Source organism: Macaca thibetana, chromosome 11, assembly GCF_024542745.1.
Source record: "Macaca thibetana thibetana isolate TM-01 chromosome 11, ASM2454274v1, whole genome shotgun sequence".
NCBI classification, from domain to species: domain Eukaryota; kingdom Metazoa; phylum Chordata; class Mammalia; order Primates; family Cercopithecidae; genus Macaca; species Macaca thibetana.
In genome coordinates, this window is record NC_065588.1 from 93,880,174 (window position 1) to 93,903,383 (window position 23,210).

Below are 23,210 nucleotides of genomic sequence, written 5' to 3' on the forward strand. Positions count from 1 at the left end.
TCTTGACTGTTGTCAATAATGCTACAATGAACATGGGAATGCAGATATCTCTTTGACTCTTTGACATTTGAATTTTATTTCATTTGGAAAAAAAGCCCAGTAGTGGGATTGCTGGATTATATTATAGTTTTATGTTTAATATTTTGAGGAATCTTCATACTGTTTTCCATAATGGATATACTAATATACATTCTAACCAATGGTGTGAGAGGACTCCCCTTTCTACACATCCAAAAGAACCCTTGTTGTCTTTTTTCTTTCTGATAATAGCCACTATAACAGGTTGAGGTGATATCTGATTGTGGTTTTAATTTGCATTTGTCTGATAATTAATGATGTTGAGCCTCTTTTCATATACCTGTTGGCCATTCATCTGTCTTCTTTTGAGATGTCTATTCAGGTGCTTTGCTCAGTTTTAAATCAGATTGTTTTCTTGCTACTGAGTTGTTTGAGTTCTTTATATATTTTGGATATTAGCCCCTTATCACATGTATAGTTTGCAAGTAATTTCTGCCATTCTGTAGGTTTTCTCTTCATTTTGTTGATTATTTCCTTTGCTGTGCACAAGGTTTTAAATTTGATGTATTCTCACTTGTCTATTTTTTCTCTTGTTGCCTGTGCTTTGGGGTCACATTTTTAAAAAATTTATTACATACACCAATGTCATGGAGCTTTTTCCTTATGTTCTAATCTAGTAGTTTTACGTTTTCTCTTCTAACATTTAAGTCTTTAATCTATTTTGAGTTGATTTTTGTATATGGTTTGAAATAGGGCCTACTTTCATTCTTCTCCATGTGGATGTTCAGTTTTCTTGACATTTCTTAAAGAGACTATTCTTTTCTCATTATGTATTCTTGACACCTCTGTCAAAAATAAATTGACCATAAATGGGTGGGTTTATTTCTGGTCACTCTATTCTATTCCATTGGTCTATGCATTTGTTTTTATGCTAGTACTGTGCTGTTTTCATTACTATAGCTTTGTAGTATATTTTGAAGTCAGGTAGTTTAATGCTTCCAGCCTTGTTCTTTTTGCTTAAGATTGCTTTGGCTATTCACAATCTTTTGTGGTTCCATACAAATTTTAGGATTTTTTTTTCTATTTCTGTAAAAATGCCATTGGAATTTTGATAGGGATTGCTTTGAATCTGTAGATCATGAATATTTTGACAATATTAATTCTTCCAATCCATGAATATGGGCTATCTATTTTAATTTCATTTGTCAATGCCTTATAGTTTTCAGTGTGTAGGTTTTTTACCTCCTTGGTTAAATTTATTTCTGAGTATTTTATTTATAGTTATTATAAATGGGATTTTTAAAAATTTCTTTTTCAGATAGTTTATTAGTTCATAGAAGTACTGCTAATTTTTATATGGTAACTTTGTATCCTGCAGATTTACTCAATTTGTTTATTATCTATAACAGGTTTTTTGTGAAATCTTTAGGGTTTTCTATAAATAAGATCATGTTGTCTGTGAACAGGGACAATTTAACCTCTTCCTTCCAATTTGGATACAGAAAATATATTTTGATCACATAAAAAAACAAACGGAAAAAGTCTAGCAATTGAATTTTTAAAATAAATAATGGAGATTGACTTGAAAAGGTTTATTTTCACTTTATCCCTTGCAATAGATATTTTTTCAAGCTCTAACATACACTAAGATCTGACAGCAGAAACTTTTGAAAGAATGATTTGAGAACATCAACAAAACAAAAAGATTTGAGAGTTTGCAAGAAGTCTGGCCTTACTATTTATTAATTAATTATAATTAGTCAAAACCTATAATATGATAGTCAAAACCTACTATGAACTTTGGGTGGTTTTGAACTCTGAGAGAGACTATGAAATATATATATATATATATGCACATCATCAGCATTTAAACGAGGTTCCATAAGAAGTTGAAATCTCCTTAAGGGAACATTGGTAGAACTTCAAGTCCTTTACAGTTTTCAGAAAAAAAGTATGTTTTATCATACCAAATCACTGGCAGAGAGTTAAGAATACACATTTTGTATAAATATGTATTCACTTAATTCATGAAACAGAATCTTTTCTTTTATAGCCAAAAGAGCCATTCTCAGGGAGCATATGGGCAATCAAAATATTCTCAAAGCCTGAAAGCCAGAAGTAGGTTTTGGTTTATTTACTGGGGTATGTCTTTCTAAACATTCTTTTTAAAATTAGCCCCAAAGGGCAATAAATTAGGCCTCTCTTAGGCCTGAGTGAATAAGAAAGATGAGGATTAAAGGACTTTCAGCAAGGATACCATTCACATGGTGTCTGTCTCAAGGTGTAGACCCAATGAGGTAAGTTTAAACAGGAAAAAGTAAACATAGAACCATTACTCTGTTCATGCAGAGCAGTCAAAACTTGCTCAGCAACATGCTTTTCACAAACTCAATGAGGCAGCTCAGGTGTCAAGAAAATGTACCTATGAAGGTTTTTCTTTCTTAGTTTTTTCCCAGTTCCAATCTCATTACTATCTATCAGCAGTGTCTGAGATACTGATGAGAAATCATAAACATTAAAGAAATAGATGGGTCAATTTTGATAGAAATGGAAATGTTGACATATAAGCAGGTGTTCGTTAATGAAGGATAGGTTCAAGACTAGTGCTCCGCAGAAAGAGAACAAAGTGAAATAAACCAAGTTTGATTTTCAAATACCTATAGAATTCGGCATTTTGTAATAAACGTTTTCTTTCCCATTGTATATGCCAAGAGACCAAAACATACAATGTTTGTTAAGTAATTAGTATCAATCAAAAGTTTAATGTTAAAAACAAATGGAGAATATCAAATGGTATCATTGATGAAGCCCCCTTTCTCAGTGTTCTAAATATTGTATTGATGGCCATTAAAAATAAATATTCAGCACTTTGGAAGACTGAGGCAGGCAGATCACCTGAGGTCGGGAGTTTGGGACCAGCCTGACCAACATGGAGAAACCCCATTTCTACTAAAAATACAAAAATTAGCTGGGCACGATGGCACATGCCTGTAATCCCAGCTACTTGGGAGGCTGAGGCAGGAGAATCACTTGAACCCAGGAGGCAGAGGTTGTGGTGAGCCAAGATCACGCCACTGCACTCCAGCCTGGGCAACAAGAGCGAAACTCTGTCTCAAATTAATTAATTAACTAATTAATTAAAAGAACTGAACTAATGTCCATAGTGTCCAGATATAGGAATATTGTGTTTCAACAATCCAACATGAAGCTGCTGAGGGAATTCACCTGTGTCAGATATTTTAAGATGTAGTTAGCAAATTCTCACTTTCCTGGAATCACATAAAATATTCATAGATTCCTGTCAGTAGTTGCAAAGTTAAATTTAAAGCCCCATTCTTGGCTTCATGAGATAAAATATTTCTATAGGATCTCTATTTTCTCGACTTTATTATTCCTAGTGCAATTGGAACTATTTCGCAATCCCATGCCACCATGGATCTAGAACATAGCATCATACTTTGTGGCATCTCTCCTTCATAACTGTCTTTGGAGCCATACATTCATTCACATACATGCAAAATGCAAGTGAGAAAGCATTTGGCTTTTCTAGAATTGCAAATTTATGGAGTCTATATAACGTCATTGATCCATTCATCCAGGTGAATAGAGCTACCTTTATTGAGCACTGACTCTGTTCCAGGTAGCTTACATATATAACTTCTAATTGTTGCAACCCAGAAAAGTGGACAACATTACCACTATTTCATAGAAGAGAAAACTTGACTAATTGTGTCAAATCAACTTTTCTAAAGTTACTCAGATCGAACCCTTAAATGAGGCTGACTCCAAAGACCATATTCTTTCTATAACACCACAATATGTTCTCTTATTATCTTGAGAGGCTCTACCAATTTAAATAGAAAAAGCGTTAATGGCATTCATGGCTCATTGTTGTTTTTTTTTTAAAAAAAGACTAAGTTCTGTTTCATTTTCCACTAAACCTCCTTAGTCCTCTTGGTAATTGAATAACCAAGCCCTGCCTTTTGTATGCCATCAATGGGCAATATAGAAAGGTAGATAAAGAAGAAAAAATAAAAATAAAAAAGAGAGAATATTCCATCTGTCTACCTGGTAGTGGCTCATAGAGGAAGCGAAAGGAAAATTCTTATTTTCCTGCTAATTATTTTTCTGTTTAAAGGAGGAAAGGAATGGCATGAGGTGAAGGATAAATAGAGAATATTGATGTGGTAATAATGATCAAAAAAAAGAACAAAGATGAGTTGATTTGGTGGTTATTTCTCCATCTCTCTGGCCATTCCACTCTTCACTGAATAAGTGTATTCTATTTGGCTTTCAAGCTAGGGTTGTCATGCGAGAAGTGTACGTTAATTTCCTATTTTCTCATAAGTTTCTTTTGGGGATAAGCCTTTTGCTTTCTGCTGTTTATTATTTCAAAGGCATCTATATGCTAATATGTTTTATGCTTATTATTTTCATGTTTGTCCCTTAGGTTATGCTTCATATCACCTACCAGGGAGGATCATATCTCATAAAAACTTTCAAATTTGATTTTGAAAATTATTCAGAAAAATTTAAGCCATGCTCTCTCCCCACATAGGAAAGACTATGCTCTGGAGAGTCCTGTAATTTGCAGAAAATGGACTGGGATAACATTTGAGTTGCTTGCTACCAAAATCCTCTTGAGAAGGACAGCTAGCTACCCAGAATATTTAACACTGTTACATTAAAATGTTGGATGAACGATTAAAATAAAGAATCTAGTCATAGGTTGTAAGAAGTCGCTAAATTATTACCTTTAATCCAAAGAAGAGAAAGGAAAAGCTGTTTTCATTCTCCCCAGTCTCTGAGGTGTGTTACCTGCTTCGATTGCTATAAATACTGCATTTTAATTGTATGTTATCCTTCCTTTGTATCATTTCTAGAAAGTTAATTTTAATGATGCTAAGGACTGAAGCTGAGTTTGTGCATAGAGGAAGAATCAGATAAAATAGAAATCTCATATAATAAGCCAGCTTAATGTTTTCTTCCAGAACTTTTATTACAGAGATTTTTAAATAAAGTCGTAATCTATTTTGAAAGTAGGTTGTTATTTTAAAAATAAAATAAAATTAGCCAATTAACCTGACATAAAATATTTTTTCAGGCATCATCTTTTAAAGAAATCAAAGCTTAAAAACGGATTCCTTGACGTGAATTCCTAGGATTCCTAATTTACCTTGGAGGGCATTTATCATTCCTCCCTTGATTGAGAATTGGACTCCTTTTGTTCCAAAGCCCTTCAGGGGTACAAATAAAGGGCATCATTTCACCCTCTACTGTATCATTCTCTGCCCTACTCGGTTCTTAAGCAAGGAGTCAACAACACTGAGGAATTTTTACACTAGGTTTAAGTTCGTTTTGTGTACCAGCCTCCTCTTTACTCATTCCTCTACCTTTCAGTAGCTGCACCTAAATCCCTTTCTATTTTGTTGTTGCTCTTAAATGCTTTCACTTTTAGACCTCAGCAGTGACTTCATTCTGTAAGAAATGCAACTCAATAACTGGTATTTCTTCTCTTGGTTCATTTTAGTGCCTCTTGAACTACAAGACAGTTTTGTTACTCGGAGAGTATGCTCTCAGAGTTGAAAGAAAGGTCTCCTTCTGAAAGGAGTCCTGACAAGCAAACTAGGCTCTCCTCCAGACAGAAGGGGGTAAGAGTGAGCCTACAAAAGTCAGGTGAAGACAGGTAACTGAACAACATGTGCTAGACCAGCCTACCAGCATTTCAACACTTATGGTCGTAATCTCTCTGTAAATAAGAACTATCGCTGGGGACACATTTTGTGGATTTGTTAGAATAAATGATTGGTAAAATGTTATTTTACCAGTTGAAACATGACTGTATTTAGTGCATTTTGTTAAAATAAAAGACCTATAATGGTTTGTGTGCTAAACCCTGTGACCCATCACATTTTTCTTTTTATTCTAATTATCTGCCTGGGATAATAACAAAAGAGCTACACCTTTTTTTACCTTTCAAAGTTGTATTTGGAGAATAATTCATTGAACTAGCACATTTGGCTTAATGCAGCCCCAACTGAGAAGAAATGGCCTTTTCTTGCTCGTCTCAGAACATAATTCAAAGATAATTCAAATAGAAAAGAAACTGTGTGCAGTTAGACTACAAAATTTGTGGGGTGCTGTTGAGCTATGCAACCTGATTAAGCAGCCTGCTAGGAGTGTATTACTGTCTTCATGAACTAAGTTCCATGAGGGCAGGAAAGATGTCTATCAACAGCTCTTAGCTCATAGCTCTAAAAGGTGGCTGCAGGTTGTGACTTTTAGCAAATGTGTTGTGGTCATGACTCAGTCTAAATGAGCAGTGAACTTTGGCTTAACTCAACTTCAGAAATGCTGTGTGATCTTCAACAGTTGACACTCCTGGTCCTGTAATACCCCTGGAGCATGATGAATAGCTTGAAGCTTTGAAATAATATAGACTCAAATCAAATAAGCCTGGGTTTGAGTCCCAGCATCAATACCTACTAGTTTTCTGACCAACTTCAATCTCTTCTAAGCCTCATTCCCTGCATGAGTAATATTAATTGAAAAAAAAAAAAATCAAGTTTACTTAAGTTGACTGCAAGGACTAAATGAGATGATGTATTTGCATAGTATGCACACATAGTAAATGTTCAACTAATGGTGACTTTTCTTTTCTTTTCTTTTTGCAGTTGCAAGATTTAATAGAGTGAAATAGAGTGAAAACAGAGCTCCCGTACAAAGGGAGGGGACCCAAAGGGGGTTGCAGTTGCCGGCTTGAATGCCTGGGTTTATATCCTGATCCTTGTCCCTCCTGCTGTGCTCTCAGGCAATAGATGATTGGCTATTTCTTTACCTCTGTTTTTGCCTACTTAGCATTTTAGTGAACTCTCTGATTGGTCGGGTGTGAGCTAAATTGCAAGCCCCGTGTTTAAAGATGGAAGTGGTCACCTTCCCAGCTAGACTTAGGGATTCCTAGTTGGCCTAGGAAATCCAGCTAGTCCTGTGTCTCAGTACCTCCTCTCAACAGGAAAACCCAAGTGCTGTTGGGGAGGTTGGCCAATGACCGTTCTAACTGCTTCCTGCTGAAATGGGGCGTAGTAGGGGTGGTGCAGTTGAGATTTCCTCCAGAGGAGTGCCTTCGATGTCATTAACATCAGAGCATGGGCTAGCAGGCCGGTGCAGGGGTCCGCGATGGATTTTAGTCATGGACTGCATCTGGGGCTCCATTTGAAGATGCAGTCTTACTCTGTCACCCAGGCTGGAGTGCAGTGGTGTGATCTCAGTTCACTGCAACTCCACCTCCTGGGTTCAAGCGATTCTCCTGCTTCAGCCTCCCGAGTAGCTGGGATTACAGGCATGTGCCACTACACCCGGCTAATTTTGTATTTTTAGTAGAGATGGGATTTTGCCATGTTTGTCAGGCTGGTCGTGAACTCCCGACCTCAGGTGATCCACCTGCTTTAGCCTCCCAATGTGCTGGGATTACAGGTGTGAGCCACCACACCCAGCCAATAGTGACAGTTTCTATTGTCATTATGACTTTTAATAGTAATAATATTTCTAGGATTGTTATTATTATCATTATTAATCATATTAATGGTTATGCAGAAGTTTCAAAGTTTATCCCTATGGATAACTTAAGTAGTAGAAATCAAAAGATGCATACATTAGATACTTTTCTGCCAATAAAACAGGGCCTACAAAAATAAACGTGGACAATTTCAAGTTTTCAGTGTGATTCACTGGAAACCTGTATATCATTACAAAGTTTTAGTAAACACTTTTAATTAAAAAAAAAAAAAGTCTTAAGATAGCACAAAAGGTAAAAATTTTAAAGATTCACACAATATTATTACTTGTATCTAGCCAATATCAATTATTCAGGTGAGATAGAAATAAAAAGTCAATTAAAAGCTAGATATTTCTACCCTCAATGCCAAGAATCTAGGCGTCTAGCTAATGGTTTTGCTCTTTCCCTTTTCTGGGGTACCTGATATTATGAAACATTGTTTTGTTATTGGCTGCTTTTGTTGCTGGTAGTAGTGATTATAGGATACAATTTAAAATTATTAAATATTGTGAGGAATGGAATTGATCAGAATGAAGGCTTTCCATAAGAAAATACACCTTGCTAGTTGAAAAGCTCCAGTGATCTTCCAGGACATCTTCATGGGGCCAGAACGTGATATGAAAGCATACGGCCTAGGGCCATTGAAAAGTTATGGTCTTGCTGCTAAGCAAGAGAAGAGTAAATAGGCTTGTATTTGCCTCTACAGCATATGGCATTACACAGAAAGAAAAGTCAGATGTTGATTAAACCTTTGAAGGACTGGAATGGATCATCCCATTCTGTACTAAAAAGTCAACTTTGACCTTTAATTGCATGACCACCTCAACAAAAGACCTGTAAACATATTTGCTAAAAGGTTCTTATTGCATCCAAGACTCATTTCAAGTAAAAAGAAAAATCTTTTTTCTTTGTATTTGGAAAAGCTCTAATGACAATACAGCCTTTATTGAAATACTATCTTGACCGTATATTGGTATCTTTCATTTAATGTTTATCCTTTCCTGTGGATTTCCTTCTTTCATGAAACCTTCCCTCCAAGGAAATGCTGACAGTAAATTAACATCCATGCTTTGGTGTATTTTATGGTGTTTCATTTTAAATATGCACACTTGGATTAAAATCCAACATCATCTACGTTTCACGTGTTTAGCAAATAGTAGAGGCTAAATAAAAGCAGTTAAAAGAAAGTAATCTCACCAGAATTACAGCCACAGTTTCCTAGATTTCATTTCTATTCTGTCAGCCCTCAGTGAAGCTGGTATAATTTCCCTTCAAATGGGCAAGATTTGGAATTGTTCACAGTCACAAGTGAGAGAACAAAATAAGAGAGATTTTCATTTATAAGATTGCCTTTCTCTTATCTATTGGTCTTGCCTCACAGACCGTCTGTCTGTCTCTGGAAAGCAAAGTCAATAAAAATGATTAGAGTTGACATCTCACAAATGTACACCCTTAAACCATGAAGCATTAATGCTGTGCAGGAAATATTTTTCTGACCTTTTCAAATTGCATCCAACTGTCTTGGGAATTTCTCAGTGACTAGAGGTAATAAGGTTCAATCCATTTTACCGGCTGGCTTCAAATTTAGTTCCTCCGAAGGTCTAACTTATCTATTCTTTGCATCTTGGTCCCAGCATCCATTCGGCACAGAAACCCATGCATCTAATCTTTCTTCCCCCTTCTCAGGTTCTTGCTAAAGGATCACACTGTGGAATCTACAACCATGACAACTTTCCACTTATTGCTCCCTTGAAAAATAAAATATTAGCACAAGAAGATAAGTGGGCATGTTGTCTTTTGAGAAGCCCTGGTTGAATTTAATTAGCTTTTAGATTTCATCCCATCTTACATCTCAGTTTTTACCTATGTGATTTATGCCTCAGTAATCTTCATTCTGTAAAACTTTTTCAACTTACAAACCATGGGCATTCTCTCGAATATTAAAGAGGCAAAAATATGTGAATTTCTTTTACGTTAAATTAATTTTGCTTTTTCTTCTGTGAGTCCAAATGCAGTAGACATACTCCCCTAGAAAGGAAGGGAGTCAACCAAGTGTGACATGCTAAAAGGCAGCTGGGCAGCCTCTTCACCATGTTCCCTGAAGGAGAACAGAAAACAGAAGCTGGGGACACATTTCTTGACCTCATGAAAGTATTGGATGTCAGGAAGCCTTGACAAGAAATTAAAAAGCTTGTCTTACTTTTTATATTTAGAGCGTCTCCATGTTGACTGTGATTCTGGGGAGATATCAGTGTTTCCTCATTTGTAGGACATACCAAATTCAACAGCATTCTCTGCTGTGTTGTTCCCATCCATTGCCTCTGTACTGCCTTCTGCAGAGGAGATTAGAATCTTGGCTGGAATTTCCTGTGGTCAGTGGAGCTTGGAGCCTTTTTCTGGCTTGGAAGGCATGTTCATGGGCAAACAGCCACCAGGTTGAAAAAATCTTTTTGAAGTTACCCTTTTAAGATTTCGCATTTTCTTGTACACTAATTATCAAGTTTGATCATCATAAGATACTTGACTTTATAAAAATGAGATTATTTCAGACAACCCTATTTAGAAAATAGACTTGGAAAAAGAAGGTGAAGAGCAGATAATTTTAATATTTAGAACACTGTATATTTTTTCCTGAAGAAAGTGTATATTCATGCCAAAGTTCATCTTCATAATATGGCTTGTCTTTTTCACTTAAAACAAGGTGCTTAAAGTTTTTGGTCAAAGTTAAAATGGAATATAACAAGTTATGTTTAAGAATAAGCTGCTATTTCATCATTTGAAATTTTACCTGTCTTAATAATAGAGTCACAGTCCTGATGTTCTTTTATGACTTGGGTGTCATTAGATGGCATTTTGTTTAGGAAAGATGGAGTATTTTGGCAGTTTTGCAAATAGATTTACTTGATATTTGCAATGCAACTTAATGTTTTTATCACTAGCAACTTAATGTTTTTATCACTAGTCAAGGAAAAGTGAAGACTTTCAGGTGCAGTAATTAAAGCTCTCTGTTTCTTGAGTGGAGCTGCAGTATACCTGAGAGGTTGTTAATTCAACTGTGTGTATGTCTGCACGTATGTGTGCAGCCATGTGTGTGGTGTGCATACTATCTTAAATTCAGGATTGGAAGGCAACCACTCTGAAAACAAATGGACTCTATTTTCTCCCTGTGGATGCCACCTCTTAATAAATTGAAAACTTAGCTATACCTATGAAACCCTTTCAGAACACAGAATGGCTTAGCTGATTGCTCTAATTATTACACATTTAGTGCCTCCTCTTTCTCATTTCTGAGATATACTGTCTTTGTTTCAGAACCTGGAGGTAAAACAAAGTCCATGTTTAGACTTCCCATTGTAAGCAAAAGTGATTTGAATCTGGTAGAAGAACGAAGTGAAGTGATGCTGGGGGTCACTTTGTACTGGGGTTGTTTTGCTTTGCTGGGTGTGCTTAGAGTTTGGAAGATGGCTGTGGAATGAATCAGGTAGAGGGGCACAAAGGGAATAGGTCACCTAATTAACAGTGCCAATAATAATAATGGCTGATTCTTACTGGATAACTACTACTTACCGGGTGTATCACAGGTAACTCATACAACTTCACTTAATCTTTACAGGAGCCCAATAAGACAGGCACAACTATCTTCGACTTACAAGGAGAAAAAGTGAGGCTTAGAGAGAAAGATTGTATGAAGAAAATAATTTTTACATGGAAAGGAATGAAACAGTTTCTTTGTTGCAATCATTGGTGTTTTTATTTTTCTTCCTCTGCCTTTTCCTTCTCCTTTCTATCCTCTTCCTTCATCACCTCCTCATCTTTCTTCTTACTTAGCTTCTCCTTCTCTTTATTTTTCTTTTTTTCTTTTTTCCTTTTCTTTTTTTTTTTTTTTTTTTTTTTTTTTTGAGATGGAGTTTCGCTCTTGTTGCCCAGGGTGGAGTGCAATGGCACGATCTCAGCTCTCCACAACCTCCACCTCCCAGGTTCAAGCGATTCTCCTGCTTCAGCCTCCCTAGTAGCTGGGATTACAGGCATGTACCACCACACACAGCTAATTTTGTATTTTTAGTAGAGACAGTTTCTCCATGTTGGTCAGGCTGGTCTCGAACTCCCAACCTCAGGTGATCCGCCCTCCTCAGCCTCCCAAAGTGCTGGGATTACAGGCATGAGCCACTGGGCCTGGCCTTTATTTTTCTTTTCTCGAACACAGAATGAAATGTGGCCAGGTTGTTAAAGCACTATTCCATTGGGTTTTGGTCAACAAGGACAAGTCTTTTTCTCTCCTTCATCATGGAGTTGCTCTTAGTAGAGCTACTTACTTAATTATTTTGGAAGTTTGATAAGGGCTAAGAGTTCTGGCCGATGGCTTACTTATCATCACATACTTTTTCATTAACTTAAAAGATGAACACAGGTAGCAGAGTATGGTGATTATATGCTGTTCCTTATAAGCTCACATTCAAATCTGCCTTCTATCTTTTGTCTGTGTTAATGATTGTTCAGGGTTAAAAGAGAGAAAGAATGAATCGAGGATAGCAGATGTCCAAAGATATTTTTGTGAGTAACTCAGTAAAACCTGTTTCTATAAAGAGAATGTTTTACTGTATCAGGATATCTAGGAAATTAAATTTTTTTCAGATATACAGCTGAGATTTTTTTTTTCTATTTCCCTCACACATCAATATTGCAAACATAAATTCCTGATTGCTAGAGCAGGCTTATTTTTGTGACATTAGCTCAATGGAGATATCGATGCCCTGGGATTCAATTTCACTCTTATATGATGCCTAATATACTTCAATTTGTGTCTCAGGGAAGGGGCTTGGTTATTTTTTCTGGGTAAACTGGGCTTTTTGTGTTGCCACAGCATCACTTAGACTCATGATACTGAGGCCAGCAACCTGACTGGGCCTCATTTGTTCCCAGGCGTAACAGGAGGATAGAAAATGGATTCAAATCTAAGCAGAGTGGTAGAATCTCAAAAGCTCTGTCACCAACACTTACTGCAAATATACTCTTCCTAGAGGGAGTGTTCTGAAAATTTGGTCTGCATCTCACCTGTGATAAATATCCCCTTTAAAAACATTCACACAGAACGACACAATAAAGGCAGCATGGTTTTAGATGCAAATATGATTTTGAGGTCTCTCTCTCTCTTTCTCGTATACATTGGGTCTGGGGTCTTTCGAATATGCATGTGATCTCAGTTTAGGGTTCATGAATGACTTCGTGTTTTGTGTAAGGTCCCTTTGATTTCCACTCTCAGCATTATTGGAAATAAACTCAAAATTGTATAAACAAACAGAGTAAATTGTTCTGAAACTCTGCCATGCAGAGTTCATCTTCAACACTTTGCTTTCTATTATTGCCGAAGGAAGGGAAATGACAGCATTGGCTTTAAATCTGTAAATTTAGTAGTGGGGCACCTGCCTGTGCTTCTGTGATATACTGGTAATCTCCACTTACTGTCAGGGCTGCGGCAGTATTTATTTTTCCTTAATTGGAACCCCACTGATATCCTGTGGGATTCCCTCCCCTCCGCCCCCCACCTTGGCAAGGCAATATATCCTTATAGACCTAGATCATAACCACCACGGTCTATTGTAATATAGTCAGGAATATCAACACTGGGATCAAAATTAAACCAACCTCCAGTTTCTAGACTGCCTTTTGATATTATTAGGAACTCACCATTTTTCTCAGTGTTTATCTTTGAAGTTAAAGAAATGTCTGCAGGAGTTCAAATTGAATATGCTTTATCACAGTGTTTCCTCTTCTGTTTTAATTCTTCATTTAGTTGCTTCTAGAAGTGTGGGGATGACTGATTACATTGCAAACTGTTACCCATAATGAACAAGTAAACAACAAACATGAGTGATTTGGGCGCTCTATATAGAAATGTTATTTTAAAAATACCTTCATCCTTTCTAGGTGAACAAATATAATGAGATGCCTGGAAAACCTTAATTTTATTAAAATTAAATTCATTAAAATTAAGTAAATCCTTTTAATCTTAACTTTTGGTGTCAAAACAGGATTTGTTACCTTGGACATCAGAGGGCCACTTCATTGTCTTTATTTATGGTTTCAGCATTTGCTTTTCCCATGTGCTATTTTTATTTTTGTCATTGAAGTTCATGAAGACTTAATCATTACCCCTCTAATTTTCCAGAAAAAAAAAAAGTTGATTTATTGAACTGACTGCAGAAAAAGAAGAAGAAGAAGAAGATCAATCTGACATTGTAGGTTAATAGTAGGAAACAAAGCACATTCATAATTAGAAGAGAAAAGGACTTTCCTTGTTCATTCCAGTTTATAATAAAAAGCCCCTCGCTAAAGTGTCTTAGAAAATAATGCATTCAGACTGAGTCGAATTACCGCCTAGCAGATTCTATTTATCTGTAGCTTAAAAAGCAGCTGCGTTTTTGTAAAAAGCAATGAATGTGGCAGTCCTACTTAAAGGTAGAAGAAAAAGAACACCCCTTGTTTTGTAATAAGGGGATTTTCCATTTAAAAGAGAGAGCAAGCCTGTTGTGTGAAGTAGGGTTATTACATTCACTGTATTCTATCTCACCCACCAGGAGGCTAATAATGAAGGGGCCGGGAAGGAGGCCAGTGCTACCAGGGTTATCTCACAACCTCAGATGCTGGATAAGTCGAAGGAGGCAGAATCGCTTTGGGATGACATTCAGAAAGGCTGGAGTGATTACTTGGAAGAGAAAAGCCTACCTATTCTTTCCAAGGTAAACAGTTCATTTCATCTGGTCAGCGGCATGTTGCAGTATACAAATATGTTTATATAAAGATATCTATAAAATTTTCCTTTTAAAAAATCATTTTAGGTTCAGGAATATTCCCCTGACCTGCTCATCCAATGGTCCAGTAATGAATTACTGGAGACCTGCCTTAGACAAAGAATGCACTCGGAGCCCCAACACACCTAAAGCCACGCTTTGAAGGATCTGCCAAGCTCACTTTTAATCATGAGAAAGAAATTACCCACACGGAGTCAGCAGAAAATGAGAAAGTAGAGCTCGTGCTGTGAATAATTCCAGCAAGTGCCAAGGGGCTAGTTGAGGAATGGCTACATGAGGTGAATATCTTTAGCTTGTACTTAGGGTTTGGTTAGCGTATAATCATTTTCTCTTTTAGGAGCAATGACTATCATACGTGTATTTCCTAACTAAAGAGTGCTCAGAGCATTTGTCAGGATGTTGACAGATTTAATATCAATCTTGCCCATGTTGTTATTTACTATGACTAATTTTACGTTTGTAAATATGCAAAAATCAATTTAGGTGGAAAGGCTCTCATCCGAGCCAATGACTGCTACTAGCTGTGCGTATTTGTGTGTATTGCTGTGAGTGCACGTCCAGTAATTTATGTCTCTGTGTCTGTATGTGCCCTTGTTCTCATCTTCTCTCTGTTGTGAATGCAGGTTGGGAGAATTAGCCAAACATTGGGTTCTCAGATGTGGTCCCAGGCTTTCATTTGATTTTTGGAACGGGAAAAAAGAACGTGTCACATCATGATTAATGGTGAATCTGAATTTTCAATTCACATGAAAGTAGGAAGGGGAGGGGATATGAGTCAAGTGACAAGACTAACCTTTTCCCTTTGGGACGAGCATGATTCAAATTAAACATCACTTTCAGTGTGAAATTAGTTCGAAGGCTTTGTGTGTGTGTGTGTGTGTGTGTGTGTGTGTGTGTGTGTGTGTCTGTGTGCCTGGTTTAACTCCTTGGTGGCTGCTCATTCAGAGAGGATTTCTTCCATCCCAGCTCCGTGCCTGGGTCTACTCCCAGTAGCCCACAGTTCCTCTTTCTTTGTTTTATTTTTCTAAAGATCAGGTCCAGGAAACGAGTATTTTACTATTTCAAAAGCTTCACTCCTCACAAGATAAGATTCTTCCTAAAATGTGCATCCCAAACTAATGTTTTAATACATTAAATCAATCAGTCAGTTAATCAATAATAACATTCTTCTTTATTTAAAGCTAATTTTGTCAGGGAGGAGGGAGAAAGGAAGCAAGGGATCCTTTTGAAAGGCATTTTGAGTGCCCTCCACTCGGTGCCAGTTTTTGCTGGCTGAGTGAGCCACAGAGGAAGAACAGCAACAAAAACCCCCAAGTTCTCTCCTGAGTCTCTAGTTTCCCACATAACAGTCACAGGATTGCCATGCCAACCTTCAGCAATGTTGGCTTTCAGCAAGCATGTGCCTTGACACTTTAAAACTGCCCTTCAATACTGATCCAAAGGATGCAGGTCCAAACTTGTAGAAAGAACCTGCTGCCTGAGCAAATGCAAGGCTGCCTTTCCATGTATCCACATTCTTGATGCCACCATTTAAGCATCAGCAGGATTTGATATGTGATTGACTCTGTTTCTGGAGTTTGGTGGCTGGTGGGGAAAGGGAAAGTGTTGAGCTGGCTAAGAAACAGTGTTATTCTTCTAGTGTATTTTCAAAAGGAAAATGGTAGGGCTTTTAAACCCCTTCCCTAATGGAAGGAGAGATGTGGTAGAGGAGCGATGGGTGTTGCGGGGGTAGCGAGTGGGGAGAGCTGAGCCAGCTGAGGGAGGAGGTAGAGGTGGAGTCTGGGAGGTAGAAAGTGGAGGCAGACAAGCAGCTGTGTTTATTTTAAAACATATCATTTAACCCTCACCTAAAAACAAATTGGAGAGGTTTGGGAGTGCATTAATCTGGACCCAATTAGCATGTCTTTCTCCTTCAAAAGTGCAACCTGAGATTAATGAATATAAACTAGAGTTTCAGATGCAGTGCTTAAATCATTTGCATGTTTTCTGCATGATAATTGAATTTATGTGTGCACTTCCTTTCATTTAACTATTTCCAGTCTCTTCCCTGTGATTCACATGAACCAAGATGTCATGGTAGTCACCTCTAGATGGAAATAGCATACCTAGCCTTTACTCCTAAGGACAAACTCAAGTTCTTGTTTCTTGTATTTGAATTTGAATAATACATTTTTAAAAAATAAAGCAGAGGGCAGAGCTTAATAGTCTGGAATGCTGTTTTGGGAGCTGGTAGATAGGCACCTCAAGTTTATTTTTGAAAGGCCAGATAAAACCATTGGGATTTATGGTATTGAGTTTTCAGTGGTACAGAGAATTGGGTTTCAACATGGCCACTTAGAAGTGTTTTAATAATACCAAGAGCAATGTCACTTTAATGCAGCATGAAGAATGTTCTTGGTCTTTGGACCTGAGTTATTTAGATCACTGAGAGATTTCAGTGCATAGTATTGTTTCTGGCATCATTCTCTCTTTTGTCGATGGGGTGGGGGTGCCTCTCTATAAAAGGCTGTAGGTGAGCAGTTAGAATTTGTGGTCCCTTAGTATGCTATGCTTTTTTGTTTTCTTTTGTTATTTAGGTGTAGAGAAAGCTTAATGCTTACAGAGTCAAACAGGTACCAAGATCCCCACTCCCCACCTGCCCCAAAATGAAAAGTCTAAAAGCCGGCATGGATATGTAAGAAAGCTTTCTGGGGAAGAAGTTGGAGCAAGAGGCTTGAAATAATTCCTCTGGTTTCAGTTTGCATCAGTGATTTGTCTGTCTTCTGTCTTTCCGTATGTGTTTCCAAGTTCAATGTCAAAGTGATGAGCTTTTCTCCAGGAATTCTCCTCAGTGTCCTTTGTTTTTGGTGAATTCAATGGCTGAATGTCTCTGAGTGTCTCTTGGTCTTGTTTCCCGGTCCTTGTAGCTAAGAATGTCGTGGAAGGATAAAATCTTGTTAATTCGTGATGTCACAATTTAAGTGTGCTTCCTGTCACTTATGTGCAGTTTAAAATGTTCTTTAATGTAGCATGAAATGATTGGTTAGCTTTGAAATTGTTGTGAAGTCATGTGAAGAAAATAAGTTTTGCATCCGACCAAGATAAATTCACTCTAGTGCTTTATGGCTTTTTATTCCTATGTGATAGTAATAAAGTCTCATGTAGGGATGGAAGCCATGAAATACATTGTGAAAAATCATCAACTAAGAAGGGACCATCAGTATAGAGAACGTTAGCCTGTGGAGCTGTGAATGTGTTGGAGACATGATTTAGTGTATAGCTCTGCTACCTGCTTGGTGTTCCTTTGAGTTTCTTTATCCTTAGATTTGACAGCTGAGGAATGTAGGTGGATTCATATTTGTAATCATTGATTAACATGCACATTTAGGTTTGCACATTTTTGTTTATCATACATTTTTCTCCGTTTTCTATTAACGAATATGCTCTAGGGGAACTATTAATAGCCCGCCAGTCGGGTAGGCAGCATTCAATCCTTCTATGCCTTCTTTCGCCACCTGTTGAGGTCTTTCTTCTGAAACAAAGAAGAAATAGACAAATCAGACTTGCCCTCTTGGAAATGTGGTCCAGATTTCTCTACTCCCAAGCTCCAAAAAAAGGTATACATTGGATGGGCTAGATCAGTTCCTCCTGAGAGCCATAAATCCACCAAGAGTTGTTTTCCACGTAAGGGTGTGGTACAATGGGGAACACCTGGTGTTGGAGGAAAGTGGGAGAACTTTGGAGTGGAGTTGCATTCTAATCTCTCTGCCACATCAACCATGTGACCTGGGGCAAATGATATAAACTCTATGAGCCTCCTTTCTTATCTTTAAAATGAAGAGAAGTTATACCTTGTAGGGCTGTTGTGAGGATTAAATGAAGTAATGCATATGGTACCTAACAAAGTATTTAACATCATATTTTTTAAAAGCTCATGAAATATTAGTTTTTCTTCCTTCTCCTCTTTCTATTTTCTCCCCTGTTCCCTTTTCTCTCCCTCCTCTGCCCTCTCCTTCCTTCAGATGTTAGTCTAAAACAGCACCTTGGATCTAAGCAGCACCTTTGAGAAAGAAAAGACTGCTTCAAGAATGTCTAGCTGCACCTCCTTTCCATATGTGGCCTAAGTGCCTAGGTTGGATCAATAGTTTAATTTTTTTATTGAACTGTTTGATGTTGACTATGGACTTACATTCACTTTTACTGTTTTCTGTATATTTATTTTTGCTTGAACTGTTTTAATATTGACTATTTACCTCTGCTCATTTTTATTGATTTTCTGTATTTTTTCAATGAAAATTATAATAAAAATTAGTTTTTGTTATCTTTTGTCTCTCTATTTCCTTGTGTCTAGACTGCCCCAGTAAGACAAATGATTCTTTTTTCTTAAGAAACACCCACTGTTAGTACCAAAAGAACTATATCCCCTCTCTACTCTCCACTTCCACATTTTGTTTGCATATCAATGTGTTTGGGGACATTTATCAATTTAGTTGTAACTGTGATGCTCATTTATGTTTTAAATATATAAAAGTTAGAATTTGACTTTATCACTAAAGCCTAGGAATAATTGCCAAGTAACAGAAACTTTTTTAAATTACAGAATAATGTAAGTGTATTGCTATAAAAATAGAATGTTGTGAAAATCAGTGACACCACATTTGTATCCAGAGTTCTTTTATCATCATCAAATTTGTTCTTTAAAACTCACACTTACCCCTATAACCCCAGGTCCTAGAAATATCCCTGATAGTAGGGCATTAGTTATTTGTGAAAAAATGAATGGGAAAAGAGGGGAGAAAGATGATGCGGGAGGGAGAGAGGAAGGGGGAGCAAGGAGGAGAATAAAGAAGCAAAAGGCCTATAGGAAAGATATTGTATATAATATTTAGGAAAGCAGAGCAAACATGTGCATGCATGGGCACACACACACACACACACACACACACATACACATACACATACACATACACATACACATACACATACACATACACATGCACGTAAAGGCCTACTGCAAGAAAGAGGAGAGTTTTAGAGTAGATATTACTATACCACTCAAGATAAAATGTAATATGAGTGGCATAGAAAAAATTACTATAGGGACCTCATGTAAAGAAAGTTTTCTAGAATCAAGGAAAGACTAATGTCTTTATCAAATTTCCATAGGCAAGAGTCAAGGATTGAAAATTAGTGTGTCAAGGAATTCATGAAAGCTTAAGTGAGTGGTTCTTGGGAATTTTTCCAACACACAAAGTATTCTACCCTGGAGAATATATTTACTTCTAAATATCTTCACAAGTACCCTTTGAAGCAGATAGTAGGTTTTAATGGACACACTTACTTAGATTAATTAATTACTGCTGAGTCTCAGTGGTCTGCAATCAGCTATTACCCATATGGGATGAGATAAGTCTAAGCTTCCAGCGTGCTGGTGATTTCAGGAATGGCCATGTATTTGCCTAGTTTCCCCTTCCCTGTGCTCTTGTGTGGTTCTATCTGAATTCCAATACTTGATACATCTCTGAAGCAACTTGTGCAAAAGTGATTGTCTCCAAGAAGGGCTCAGCAGCTCCCAATAGCTCTGGATATTGACTCTGTCACCAGATTCTGACCTTTTAAAAAGTATTGGCTGGCAATAAATCTCACAGGGTATTCCTACGTAAAGTGCATATAAATATGTTGGTCAGTGGAACAGAATGCTGCAATGAAAGGTGATCTCCCTCAGCAAGTGAATGAGTAAACCTCTCAATCTTGCCACTAGTCTTGGCACAAGCAGGAGACACAAGCATCAGGAAAGAATGAGAGTGTGACAATATTGCAGAGCCATCTTTCTCATGTTGCTTAACTCTATGCCCTCATCAGAAATTTCTCTTCATCAGAGGTCTCACCAACAACATTGTCTTCTTAGTCATTGGGGGACAATATTCACGGGATCTGGGTTTGGGCAGCTTAAGAAAAAAACCATACGTCATCCTACATATTCAAATCCCAAAATGGTGCTATGGAGTTGGTAGGACTCCTAAGAAGGTGAAATAGAGAGTTTGGAAACCTTATCTCATTATTTGAGTGGTAACAGGCACCCTGAATCCATGGTTCAAATCGCAGAGCCTGATCTTTCTCATCACAATTTGGACATCACCAAGTAGACATGTACACTGTGTTTCTCAGGTGCGAATGAGCTCATGCTGGCACACACCCTTCCTCTTGCTCACCTTTATCAGCAAAGTCACCCACATCTGCACGTGAGACATGACTGAGGAAGAAATAAACCTGCAGCTTGGGATCAGGGTGGGGTCTACCAGGAGTGCAGAACCCAAAACCTCAGTGAGCACCAAGTAATGGGACCCTCTTGGTCATGAGCCTCAGGTTTTCCGCTTCTAAACCAATTCCTGGAATCATATCTCTGTAGAGTAGCTACTCCAGAAAGGGCTTCCCCAGACCCGGGTTTTATAGATTAGACTATTCTTGGATTTGAAACACTGATGTCCAAAAGGTGGAGTGGGATGAGGTTTGAGGAAAATATCTCTTGATACTATTAGATGGCCCTTCTAACAACCTTCCATAAAAGAGACTCTGAAACATATGATAATTCAGAGATGGAAGTCAGTAATACCAGGCCTTTTTATCTTTCTCTTCACCTTTATTCCTTATCAAGAAGAATGCAAAATAAACTGGTTGGTTTAAGGTAATAAGGTTTGCCCTTACAGTTCATTGTTTCATTCCATTAGCTTTTTTTCTCTTTCATCTGTTTAATTGGACATTAAAAAAATCTTTTTTAAATGGTAACAAATATTCTGAGAGTATGTTTTAGCAGGGAATACATAAGCAATTTATTGGTAGTTCAAAATTAGGTTACACAATGAGGACTCAATAAATGTTGATGACTTAATTGCTTGCTTAATTAAGCTCGAAGTTCTTATAGTGACACCCAAGGCTCATATGACTTGCATTCACCCCATCTTTCCGACCTCATCTCTTGCCACTCTCCCCATTGCTGACTTTAGGGTGTTTCATAAATACACCAAGTGTACTTCTACTTCAGAGCCTTTGAAATTGTTTCCTTGACCTAGAATACCCTTCTTGGATATTTACGTGTCCACTAGCTCACTGACTCAAATCTCTGCTCCAAAATCTGTGATCAATGAGCCTTGCCCTGACTGTGACTATAAAATCACAAGTCTCCTCTTCTTCCAGACTCCCACCACCTTGTTTTTTTCCGTAGTGCTTTTCATCATCTGATATACTACATATTTACCTGTTTCTTTCTTTGTTTATAGTCTTACCTTACTAGTTCTGGGGGGCTGGAAGAGAAATCTTTCTCTTTATTTGCTACTTTGTCCCCAGAGCCTAGAATTATGTCTGCACATAGTAGACACTCAAATATTTGTTAAAAGAAGTAAACATATATGGTACTTCCTGGCATTATTGTGTCAAGATACCACCATTATATGTTATGACAACAAAGAAGCACATTTCTCACAGAGTTCGGCATGCTCTAACCATTATCTCCTTGTAAGACACATAGTTTTGCTTTTCTAGTTTTCTCTCTTATAAATAACGCTGAAATGGATCTTTCTTTGACCATCAACTTTTATCTCTATTTTTCCTTAGAATAAATTCTTAGTAGTGAAGTTACCAAGTTAGAAATTAATGGACATTTTTGTGACTCTTTATTATCAAATTGTTTTCCAGGAATGTTGCACCAGTCTACACTCCTAGCAGAAGTAAATGTCAGAAAATTCGTATTTACCTTCTTTTCTTTCTTAATCAGTGTTATGCCATTTTGCACAAAGTTAACCAGATTCCCTTGCTGTCTCCATTCCTTTTTTTTGTTCCCTCTGGGAGTGTCTGTCAAAATACGCTATTTCTATTTACTTTTCAACTTCAATCTTAAATGTCTAGAATGAAAGCAATCATTTTAGAAATGGAAAGAAACCATAAATTATATATTTCAATCCCCCATTCTACGTATGAGGAAATGGAGTTCATAGATCACACTGCTGACTACTAACAAGGCCAGGAGTGAGACACAGGACTTTGGTGACTCACGTCAGCACCTGAAAATATTTGAAAACCATGAATCACCAAATAGGAATCAAAGTACAGCATGCTAACTTTTAAACACCAGTGTCTACCTGTTCCTTGTTAAAATTAAGGTCAAAATGTCCACAAGAGTATCTCTTGATGTTGAGAGATTAGCTCTGTTTGTGGTGTGTATGATATAACTTTGAAGTTGCACTACCTGTTCTACTTACTGTGTTAGCTTGTTCCAGAATCTTTTGTTTATCTAAGACTCTTGCACAATCTGGCTCCTTCACATTTGTCTGTTTTTTTGTGAATTTCATAAAATTGTAAGGCAACCAAGAAATGAGCAGCATTTGTTAAATTTCTTTGAATAAAAGTAAAACAATTAGATAGTTGGTATTCCTACTAAAGAGAAAGCTCTTGGGCTTTTCCAAAGCTATCACCAAATTGTCATTTGGAGACTTCGTGGGAATGGCGACTCACACCAGCATGTACATTTATATAAGCCTTTGGAGACATCCACATCTATCTTCACAGATAAATACATATAGTCTCTCATTTCTCTGTAGAGAAATACACATTAATGAAAAACTTAAAATTATATGTTGCCTTTCCTTTGAAATCTTCAAGACTAGTCCTATGGTTTTCTTCCACATTAAAAAAGTCTTAATAACACTTTTTTCAGCTATGATGTTCTTACGTTACTCATGAATTTAATTGTTAGAGGAATGCCATAGATCAAATGGTAGTTAATATCCATATTAACTACTGTTAATAATAAACAAGAACTGTTTATTCCCAGATTTTGAAGGATGACTCAGTTG

The 23,210-nt window shown here is 37.2% G+C and overlaps 1 long non-coding RNA gene across 9 annotated transcripts in view; it reads left to right on the plus strand.

Moving 5' to 3' along the window:
• Positions 1-18,682, plus strand: part of LOC126930014 (uncharacterized) — a 101,768-nt gene extending 83,086 nt beyond the window's left edge. For 7 of the 9 annotated variants that reach the window (XR_007717432.1, XR_007717426.1, XR_007717424.1 and 4 more), the window contains 2 exons: positions 14,149-14,310; positions 14,410-18,682. This is a non-coding gene — a long non-coding RNA (uncharacterized LOC126930014). The remainder of the gene's footprint in view (positions 1-14,148; positions 14,311-14,409) is intronic. The other 2 variants (XR_007717431.1, XR_007717429.1) reach the window with 2 other exon arrangements.
• Positions 18,683-23,210: the final 4,528 nt, after the last annotated feature.